The sequence below is a fragment of the Lathamus discolor genome, chromosome 13 (assembly GCF_037157495.1).
Source record: "Lathamus discolor isolate bLatDis1 chromosome 13, bLatDis1.hap1, whole genome shotgun sequence".
NCBI classification, from domain to species: Eukaryota; Metazoa; Chordata; class Aves; order Psittaciformes; family Psittacidae; genus Lathamus; species Lathamus discolor.
This window is the reverse complement of record NC_088896.1, coordinates 10,286,378-10,298,017: the sequence shown is the minus strand read 5'-3', so window position 1 is coordinate 10,298,017 and position 11,640 is coordinate 10,286,378. Positions and strand designations below refer to the sequence as shown.

The following is an 11,640-nucleotide window of genomic DNA, read 5'->3' as shown; positions in this document are numbered from 1 at the left end:
CCTCCATGTTTTACTCTGGCTCGATTACAGCAGTGAACAAACACTTTGCAACAGCTTCCTCAGAAATGAGCCCTTCAAAAGGCATCACAAAGGCTGAACAGAACTCAAATAAAAGCACATCAAACCATAGCACTTTCAGATGTCTCCTTGCACAGACTGGCGTCATTTTTCCCACCTGGTTTAAGTTAATTGCCCACATCCTCCTCTTACCCTGGTACAAAGGCTTTAAGGGCAGAATAACATAGGATAAAACCCATTTTATTCAGCAGCATTCCATATGTACTTTGCAGCAGTAAATAAGAGGACAGCACGGGCAGAACTGCAAGCGTCAGGATAAAAGGGGTTGTACAAACTCTTGCAGTCAATGAGGCCAGTGCCGGCCAAATGTAAATAAAGGAAATTACACAAGGTCAGCTTGCAGGAGGACAAAAAGCTCCGACTGTAGGTATGGGGAGCAGAAAGGAAGCTATCCAGGGGGGTTGGCTGTTGCTTTGGGGGTCTTTAAAAGGGACAAAGCCATTTTTCCAGTTGAAATTCAAAGGAAGAGCAACCCCTTGTGCTTCTTCACTTGCTTTAGATAAGCCGACACCAGGTACTTCAAGGGACAAATGAACCTTTAAAAATAGCTAAACTGGCTTTGGAATGAAAGTGAAGTAGGTGCTTACAAAACCACTCTGATGTTTTAATGCTTCCCTTCAGATGTTACTTGTTAGCATCTGAGATCATCGTGTTCCAGCTGCCCGTAGTAAACATGACCTGGATTTTCAGTGATGCAAGCCCAAGCTGCAGCCTTCCTTCCTCCCTCTCTCTTTGGACCGCATCTTAAAGATGCTCCATAGGTTGGGTTAAAGATCCCTTTAACTCCTGGCTTGGTTTGAAGGCAGAGAGAGGAAGCACGGCTGCCCAGGGGAGCTATGTTGTACTTGATGTCCACACTAAGAGTCAGGACCCCTGGTTCCCAATGGGATACAACACTGGCAGCACAGGGAAAGGCTTCCAAGCATCCCAAGATGCCATCAGTGCAAGAAGCTGGTCTGTAGACACGATGCACGTGTGCTTCCCACTGATCCAGGAGACCTCTGGGAATCCTGGCAGCAAATCAGAGTTTTCCCCTCCCTGTTTTCACTCACATGGACTTTTACTTGCAGGGTTTGCACATCTGCGGCTGCACCAGCATAAAGCGAATTGCAGCAAGCCATGTCATAAATCAAATGCAATCCCCCCTCCCTCCTTCCTACTGCAGTTGTCAAGCTCCAGTTACAACAATTTGTGGTAAAATATTACTCACCAGCACTTTGGCCCTTGTGAGCAGCTCTGCCTCTGTAAAGACAGCCCCTTAAATCACTGCTTTGTCACAGAAGCCACAAGCATAACCAAAAGACTTATTACACGCAGACATTATGAGAATAAGGCCGGGGAGACAATAGTTCCCCTTGCTTCCTTTTTGTCAAAGCTTTCATTAATGTTGTGAATGTCTTTTTCTACTTTACCCGCTGCCAGCTGCTTGCCACAGCCAGCCTGTGGCAGAGGAACAGCCCAAAGAGCAGCAAAACAGAGCAGAGTGGGGGCAAACCGGGGCGCTCAGCATCACCCTGTGCTCCTGCTCCAGCGACCTGAGCTCCCCAGTGATGCTGGTACCCCCCGTCCTGCCTCCCCGCTCTGCTGATTCACTTGCATCTCCACCAGCCTGTGCTTGTGCTATGGGAAGTTATCAAAATTAGGCCTTTTAAGCACTTCAAACCCATCAAAGCTTTTGTGTTTTGCTGTTGATTGCATTGCTGTTGGATGGGGGGTTTTAGATGTTGTGAAATGAGATGAAGACCCAAAATCATCAGTGAAGAATTCCTGCCTAGGATCCAATCTAAATCTCTGATTCTAACACCGCCTCTTGGCCAAACCTGCTGCTGAAGCCTTTTATCCACTCCCAGTCACCACACTTGACCCAAGCTACCAAACCTCTCTCCTCACAGGTTTGCATCCCTGCTTCTCTCTGTCGGTGGTGACTTAGGGACACCTCGACACGTGTGACTACTTCTACTTAAGATGCAGCATCACAGACAGGACCTGGCACAGCAATTTCTGCACCCTGACATCCCCACATTGCCTCTGCTAGAGAATTCATTCAGGGGGTGGAACAAGGTTTTGGTTTGCACAGAGGAGGGAAGAGCAGGGCAGGGTGCCCTCCACATCCCAGCACCAGAAGCAGCCTCACCACAGGACTGGATGCAGGACAGGCTGCACCCGTATGGATGCAGGACAGGCTGCACCCATATGGATGCAGGACAGGATGCACCCGTATGGATGCAGGACAGGCTGCACCCCTATGGATGCAGGACAGGCTGCACCCGTATGGATGAAGGACAGGCTGCACCCCTATGGATGCAGGACAGGCTGCACCCGTATGGATGAAGGACAGGCTGCACCCCTATGGATGCAGGACAGGCTGCACCCCTATGGATGCAGGACAGGCTGCACTCTGCTGCTCCTCCAAAGGCAGCACCGTGGGACAGCCCAGCCTTTGATAACTACTGCAACGTGCACACCAGGAAACCGGACACAACACACACATGGAGCTGCAGCCCGTGCCCTGCTTGGAGCTGAACCCCCGCAAGAAGCCAGCTCCTTCCCCTGCCCGCTGTGAAATCACTCCCTTCCCTCCTCCTGCTGCAGCCCAGCGCCTCCGGTTCCCCCTCCCCGCACCCAGCAACCACCACCGAGCCCCCGGGGGCCCCAATCTCCCTCCCTCACGCAGCCGGGGATGCAGCAACAGCGGCTTATCAGTGCCTGCCATGCGCAGCCACCGCGGGGCTATCGCGGGCTGCGAGCCGGCCGCGACCGGCTCCGGGAGCCGGGGCATGGGGCACCGCGAGGGGGAAGCCAGCGCCATAGGGGACCCCCCCGGACACAGCGGGACGAGGCTGAAGCAAAGCCTGAGCACTCACGGGGCAGAGCGGCTGCCATGGCCCAGGCGTCACGGCGGAGTCCTGCTCCTCCCCATCCCGTGTCCGTGCAGGCAGAGGGGAGGAGCGCGGAGCCCATGCGAGCGGCTGTGCCATCCGCAGAGCACCCCGAGACACCCCACGGGGCACAAAGGGGCTGCATCCCCCCCGCGTCTCCCAGTGACACTGGAGGAATGAGCTCCCCGACCTCCCGCAGCCCCTCACGTAACAGACTCGCCGCTATTCCCTTGCTGCAGGCAAATCATGGCCTTGTCCTGCTCAAGCATCGGCTGCACAGAACTCACAGAGGGTTTTGTCTCTGGAAACCCCTAAACTGGAACTTCAGTAACACTCATGTCCATCCTTGCCCGCACAGAACTTCCCTGGGTAGCTCATGCAACTCCCCATGCCCTGCCAGAAGGACAATACAAGAGATCAGCAGTACCTGAGTCTGCAGGCACAAAGGTGACTTTGCTGCTGCTTCTCCCTTCTGCTGCCTGTTCTCCTTCCTCCTGCCTCCACTGGTGAGGGGTCAGAGCCCTTCGCAGCTTCTTCAGGTATCACAGTCAAAAGCCCTCAGAGAGGAGGAGATGGAAACCTGCTCCCTCCACAAGAGCAAGTCCTCATGCAAACATCAACCAAATACTTAACTACAAAACCATGCTCAAGCTTTAGTTTGTAAATGGCTTCAATGAGGCCTCCCCGATGCTCCCCAGATCTCCAGCAGCATCTTCACATCTAGAGATCTCCATAGAATCCCAGCCTGGTTTGCGTTGAAGGGACCTTAAAGCTCACCCAGTTCCAACCCCTGCCATGGGCAGGGACCCCTTCCACTGGAGCAGCTTGCTCCAAGCCCCTGTGTCCAACCCGGCCTTGAGCACTGCCAGGGATGGGGCAGCCTCTTCAATCTCTTTTGCATCTCTTTGCTTTATTCAGTCTCTTTTGCACATCTTTGAATGAGACACGAATGTAACCTCATGTTTGTCCTCAAGGACCAGACTCTGATCTTGCAGCCAGACCGATGTGTTGTCCTCCTTGGTTAAAAGCACCTTTGGCACAGCATAAAGGGCTGAACTGGTCAACTAACAATGTGTAAAGAGGAAACTGCACATGAACTGTGTATTATGGCAAATTCAATATTAATAACGAAGGAAACAACAGCAATAAACATCAAAAAGTGTGAATCTATCTCAAAAGAGGAAGTTTTTACATATCTCCATAGAGGTACACGCTGGTGGGTGCTTCCAACAGCAGGTAACTGACCCGCTGCAGAGAAGGTAATTGCTCACAGTGTGTGAGGAAGGGACACAAAAGCAGATCCATGAAGCAACAATTAATCCTGAAAATTGTGCCCAGTGGGAACATTCCCCCATCAGCCGGATTTGGGGCTCAATTGGGATCAATTGGGATTTGGCACAAGGAAACCCATTTACTAGCCCAGAGGAGGCAGCATCCTACTAGGGTGGTGTGAAGAGTAACGGAAACCCAACCAAATCCTGGCTATAGTGATTAAAAATGCCATCCTGGCTCAGGAAATTAAAGCACCAATTAAATCTGTGAGCCTGGTTTAAAGAGAGAAACGTGTAAATGACCTGGAGTAAAGTTCAAGGCATCTCTGCTTGATCTTCATGCATTGCACTTAGGTGCAACCCATGCTACGGGCAGACCCTGGTACCTGGCACTCTGGCTGAGGACAGCACCCACTGCATCACATTGCTCTGTGTGCTCATGGGCTGCCTCTCCCCACGTCATCCCAGCACCCCAAAACCACGCTGCTCATTCACCGTTGCCCCTTTTCACCTGCAAAACCCCTTTTACTTGTACAAAGGAACTCTAATTCCTGCAATTTTATTACTGATCCTATAAAATACCACTCATTCTATGGCACAAGCCGTGGGACACAGCACACCCCGGGCCCTATTTAGGAAAGCAACATTCAAGAGGGATGAAGACAAACATTCCTGGCTACACGTAGCATCAGCAGAGACCAAATACTGTAGCATCATGTTAGCAACCGGTGTCAGCCAAGAGATGATACAAACATGAGCTTTTCAGTGAAGAATTTTTAGTGCACTTGGTAGTTTCTTGTCAGACAGCACGTCTTCAAACAGCCCATAGGCAATGGCAGCAAGTAACCCTTTAAATAATGAGCTTTGCTGCATGTATTATATGTTCTGCTTGCATGCCTTAGTCCTGCAGCACACCAAGGCACTTCAATAACCACCTGTGGCTCCCCTCGAATGCTCATAGCGAACACATTTGGGTTCCTGCCACTATTTCACTATCATCTTCATGCATTCCTTGATAGGGAGAAGTGAAAATGAACTAGAGTTGAACCACTTTAATCTTCACGTTGAAAGACTGAAGCAAAATCCTTCTCTCCCTCCCCACTGCATCCTGCTCCTTGTATTTAAACCAAGATGGTTCGTACTGGTCAGAAGGGTTCCAACCCCGACCCATGTGAGCAGCAGAACCCTCCGGCTTGCCCCAGATCTCTGGTAGCACCTGCTTCTATTTAGCAAACCAAACAAACAGTTGCTAACCACAAGTGTAACTCTGTGCCGCTGCCATTGCTTTGCACGTCTCAGACCACAGCTTCCTCTGGAACCCTTGACCTCGTGTGTCTGCTCGGGTTTTACGTCTGCGAGCCCGCAGGAAGAGGAGACAAACAAGACAGGAGCTGCAGTATCTACAGCAACGGCTGAAACACAAACTAATGGGGGTTGTGAAACGCAGCCTGAGAGGAAGTGGAATGCAGGCTGCACGGTGCTGGGGCGTAATCCGGGCTCTGACATGGGGTGATGGCTCATAGGGCACCTCAGTGTGGGACAGGCACTCATTCAGCCAGGAATGCGCTGCCCAAGGACAAGGGTGGCCAGAAAGCTGCCCCGAGCATTCAGGTGGTAGCACTTGACCCTCCTCCCCAGGAGGCTTGGGAATGGGGGATGCTGTAGGATTGGAGATGGGCTTCGTGCATTCCTGAGTACTGCCTCCCTGCAGGGCAGTGGGAAGCAACTGGACAGTGGTGCCAGCACATGTGCCACAGGTCCAGGCTCTTCCAGCTCTCCAGAACCAAGGCTGGAGAAGGGGTGGAAAGAAAAGGCTGGGGGCTTGTGTGACTGATCCTATAGTTTTCTGTAATCACATACACAGGGCAGAGATGCAGGGGGTGTCTATAGGGTTCATCCAGGTGACTCACAGACACATAGAATGGTTTGGGTTGAAGGGACCTCAAAGCTCATCCAGCTCCAACCCCTGCCACGGGCAGGGACCCCTTCCACTGGAGCAGCTTGCTCCAAGCCCCTGTGTCCAACCTGGCCTTGAGCACTGCCAGGGATGGGGCAGCCACAGCTTCTCTGGGCACCCTGTGCCAGCGCCTCAGCACCCTCACAGAGAAGAGCTTCTGCCTAAGAGCTCAGCTCAATCTCCCCTCTGGAAGGTTAAAGCCATTCCCCTTGGCCTGTCCTTACATGCCCTTGTAACAGATACATGACTGGAGCCCCACATCATGTCCCACAGGCATGGGTGCTGACAGACACCAGAAATACACCAAGTTTCACACATCAGGAACTGATAACAGCCGGTGTAAGGCCAAGTGTCCCTGTTCACATGTCCCCGTCCCCTTTCACTTTACCCTGAGCACCCCAGGGTGGGCTGGGGCTCTCACCTGCCCGGACCTGAGCAACAGCTACAGAAGTGGAGCAGCTGCGGGGGGGAGATGCCGCTGCTCCCCCCTCATCCCACACATAGGTCCCACCCGCGATCCTCGCCACGGGATGTGCTCCCAAAGCACTTCCCGATGGACAGAGCATCCTCCTGGTCGTCCCCCCCGCGGCATCCCCCGGCTGCGCGGCCCTTGCGCGCCCCCTGCCGGCCCCGCACGGCCACTGGGGACCCGGACCACTGGGGACAAGGGACCACTGGAGACAGGGACCACCGGAGGCAGGGACCACCGGCTGGATGCTCATCCACACAGGCTGCGGGAGCCACAGCAGAGCCCTTCCTCGGAGCTGTATTATTCCCACTTATTTCAGTTTTTAATGGATTTCAGATTTCTATCCATTTCTCAGCAGAAAAAACACACGTACTCCCTGCTAAATGGCATTTACAACATGCCCCCACTATACGTGTAACCTTTTGCAATTCCTTAGAATTCCACTAATTTGTTACACTGATATTTGCATCTTAACCTTTAAATAAAGGCAAACAGAACTAGGCAGCAGCAGCCCAAACTAACGTGTAACAGCGACATAGATGTTTGATGTAACTCCTGTACTGTTGGGAATCTCCTGTCCCCACAGATAAGGGCTTTTTTTCTTCCTTATTCCCATCACATCCAAGCAAGGCGTGTCCTCTCTATTCCCCTGCCAGAAGCAGCATTTCCCCAACACACCCAATAGATCTTTGGTGGGTTTATAAAACAAACAAAAGCTCTGATATTGCACACTCATGCGATGCTTTTTGTGCTCAGAAGCTTTTACAAACACCATGAGGCTTGCTGGGAGAGACCATGTTCAGCCAGGAGTGCAGCCCATTGCTCCAGCACAGGTACGTCCATGTTCTGGTTTCCCCCCTCATTATATCATTACTCTCTCAAGCATTGCAAACAGACATACACCAAAGACAAGGATCCAGGGATTCCTGGGAAGCGTTGCCGATGCGGTGGCAGAGATTGCATTTCAAACCTCCTGCTATGATCTGTCCCGTCGCCTTGTCCTGACGCAGGGTGTTATCTGCTGGACCTGATGCCGCTGAGCCAGCATGGATACTATATTTAGCGCTCAGATGTTCCTGGAATCCGGTCCCATGCTCACATCACGGCGCTGCTCCCTCCGCAGTGATTTGATCTCAAGCAAGCAGAGACAGCTCTGATGTTTCTGATGCTGTTCTAGGGCACATCGTGGTGTTAATGCTGGCGTCGGAACGGTCTGGGGCTCAAACAGAGTGGTGTGCAGTGATTAATTCTGCCATTTAAGTCAAACAAACTATCGATGCATTGCAGATCTGTTGTTTCTCTTACTAATAGGCTCAGCTCCACAGTACTTTCCATAAGCACTGCATCAGGAGCTCTTCCCAAGAGTCTGGACTTACCAACAGACAGAAAGCTGGGGTGACATCCATGTCTGCACAAACAGAAATCCTATCTTGCCAGAATATGGAGGAAAAAAATCAGCCTGTGCTAAAGAAAGGTGTGATCCAAAGAGCTCCAGCTATGGAAATGGGAATTTAAATGAGGATTTAGCAAGGAACTGTAAAATACTCGGGGTTATTTCCTATGGCACTGCTAAGATCTGAAGCTGTTTAGCTGCAATGGCTTCTGACTGTTACAAAAGTGAATGTAGAGATAGGATGGGTCAAATCCTGCCATGAAGTGGTACCGGAGGACTCCGCACTGAGAACAACCCCTCAGCAAGCAGGTAAGGCAGACCTTTCCTCCAAGGACCTCAAGAGAGCTCTGCACTGACACACACCGTGCTGCATCTCTTGATCAGCAAATCACAGCCCAAGGCACTGGGGTGGAGGTGGATTCGTGTCACTCCAGGTATCTGAAAGAGCCGTGACCAAGTCTGGGCTGGTCACTCCGACATACCTGGGGCACTGTTTCAGGCCAAGAGTTGCTCTCTGGAGGTGGTTTCCCCTCCCTATTGATTATAAATGGCGCTTGAAGCTGCCAGCTCCAAGAAACATTCCCTAACTCTCCCTGCGCCCATGGAATCACTGACCTCCACCTCCACAGGAGCCACAGCAGTAAGCGAAGGTGCCAGACCACATTCTCCACCTCTGCTCCCCTTACACTGGCACCATCACAGACGTTCATCCTGCTGCAAGCAAACCAGACGGGGTATGGAGACACGGGGTATGGAGACGGGTGGGAGCCTGGCTCCAGTGGAACTGGCTGTCCTCCAGATGCTTTCACATTGGATCCTGGCTGCTGCAAAGGGGAAAACAAAGCACTTCACCTTGTGTGCCTTTGGAGAGGAGCTACTTTGGCAATGAATATTAAATAAGTAAAACCTCTCCATTATCTCATCTACCTGTTCAGGCAATTGGCTTTCGAAAGGAAGGAGTCTTGCAACGGCGCCTATTGGTGCTTCGGCACAACAAGGGAACTTGCTGCTGATGCTGGTACATGTGAAGATGTTTCCTTTACCCCAGTGGCATCCCCAGATATAAGACAGCAGAGGTAACTGTGCCCTGCTTTATTACCACTGCAATGAGAGGCAATGTTTCACTGGGAACAAGAGCTTAGGATTTGCTGTATGCTGGGAGAAATGATTCAGTGGCATTTCATTTTATGCATCTTATGGCATAAGGATTATGGATACGGGAGACAAGCGCACAATGGGAAGAGAGAGGCTGTGCTTTCTTGGCCTAATGATTCCGTGATGTCTCCTCGAGTACTGCAGGAACAGTGAAAGGTTTCCTGCTGTGAGCAGGGCATCTGTGAACATCGCTGGCAGTGTTCAAGGCCAGGCTGGATGGGGGTTGGAGCAACCTGCTCTAGAGGAAGGTGTCCTTGTCCATGGCAGGGGCTGCATCACACCTACAGTTCTGCAGGTGGGGATGAGGAGTCTGTGTGGGTCATCTGCATGAATAAAAGAGGAAGTTTTCCCTCAATTTTAGGCAATTCTTAGCAACTGACAGGCATGATGTAAGCTCGCTGCTTGCAGGCTTGCTCCCCTGCAAATTCTGGTGTTAGTAACTCTCTGAAAATGCTGGTTTCATTGAAGTTTTTCTGTTTGCTTCCTTTTTCATCAGGGAAAACGGAGGCTAGAGCAGGAAACAGTCATCATTTCACAGCTGCTCCCACCATTACTTTAGGTTAACATAAGAGAATCCAACTCATAAAGTGCAAAATACCAAGCACAGAATTATCTGTATCACTGACAGATACTGCCTTTTCTTTCAATAAGAGCTGAAAGCAAAGCACATCTCCCATGTAAAGACTGAGGGTGCATGGAGAACTCAGAGCTGAACCTCACGTCAGGGTGATCACCCTGCTCAATGCAGAAGCAATGCTCTAATGTGTGGTGAGCTGCTGGAGATGAGTTATTCACACTTGGTCTCATCCCACAAACATCATTTGCATGGTAAGTGGTCAGCATGGAAACAGTCATTCACTGTCATCATTCAGAGGGCTGTCTGGAGGAGGGGTAATGTTAAAAACATGCCTTTTCCACTACGGCTTCCCCTTTGAATCTGATAAGGGGTGGGTGGCTTGGTTCTGCGTAAGAGAAGTTGACTTATTCCATGCTGCAGGCAAAAGGAGAGTGAATGGAGGAGAGCACAGAGCATGCTATGTGGGTAAAAGCTATCCAAGGCTTGGCCTAGTGCTGGATAGGAGAGAACTGGAAACCAAGCAGGGATTCAGGCTCAAAGCGTCACTGTCACTGCGAGAAAGCCAATGGGGAGAGAAGTCAGCATCTTTTATCCAGGCAAGATCCATGACCCATTACATTGAATATAGGAATAGGGAGTGGGAAACAGGATAGCACTGGAGGCACAGGACCTTGCACTTCCTCCTGCTCTGTAAGCCTAAATCAATAAACAGCATTCTGCACAGATCAGCATCATCTCACTGGGTCACCATGTTTCAACCCATCCAAGCAGAGTAATGGGATTTATTCACTTGCTGCACCCGCTGCAAACATGTTCCTGCCTCCTCCTCCCTGCCTGAGGAACAGCAGACACAAACCTGCTGCCACAGCCAGTGCCGAGGAGCACACAGGCTTTAAACATTAACCTTCGCATGAGGCTGCAGGCACTGGAGCGGCTCCCAACAGCCGGCTCCCCATCCAGGTTTGTCACATCCAGTGCTCACCAATTCATCAAACTCTTGGCTTCCTGCGCAGAGCCGGGCAGAGGCAGCGGCTCTGCTGGATGCACAGGCAGGGAGAGTGCTCCAGCCTCAGCACACGTCTCCTTTCATAGGATCATGGAACTGCAGAGCGGTTTGGGCTGGAAGGGACCTCGGCACAGCCCCATTCCGCCTTTGTTCCCTGATGTCAGTTATTGTGTCACCAGCCAGTTACTCTAACAGGAAGGAAGAGGCTTGAAAACCCAACCTGCATTCAGCAGCACACGCAATGAGGTGTTCTGTTAAATCAAGAGCTTCGTGAATGTGAAGAAACTTCCTTGAAACTTGCTCACGGGGATTCCGAAACAGGCTCCTTCCCTGCCCATCCTTCAGCTCTCCACACTGTGTTATCACTGTCTGTGAGGTGCTGCTGAAGGGTCCACCACCATTCAGCCATTCCTAATGAAGGCTTTAGTCAACAAGAGCTTAACTAGAAACCCTGGTGAACCCTGATGCAATTACACTTGTAATACGGGGCTGAAAAGCCCCAACCAAACACAACCTGTTAAGAGCACAGATGGTTTGTGCTGGAAAGGATCAGTACCGTGATACATCATTTACACAGTTCTGGCCACTTACGCAACACCACACACAAGGGGCATCAATATTTTAGACACTGAGTGCCAAACTGGTTGTGAGATGCAAGTCAGCAACTTCCTTTTGCCTCTCTACTGCAGAAAGCAAATTAGATGGAGCCCTTTAGCAAAGAGCTGAAGAGTCCAGACTTAGTGCATAATGTATGTGAAACGCAAGCTGCGGCAGGAGCAATCCCTGCTCTTTGCCAGCCTGCAGAAAGAGTCACTTGGCTGCCTCTATTGAAAACAACAATGTCATAATACCAAG

The 11,640-nt window shown here is 51.1% G+C and overlaps 1 protein-coding gene across 1 annotated transcript in view; it reads right to left on the bottom strand.

Annotated features, from left to right (window-relative positions):
* ARSG (arylsulfatase G) overlaps positions 1–6,210 on the bottom strand; it is a 39,249-nt gene extending 33,039 nt beyond the window's left edge. The window contains exon 1 of the mRNA XM_065693251.1: positions 2,943–6,210. The gene's annotated coding sequence lies outside the window, so the exon portion shown is untranslated. The remainder of the gene's footprint in view (positions 1–2,942) is intronic.
* Positions 6,211–11,640: the final 5,430 nt, after the last annotated feature.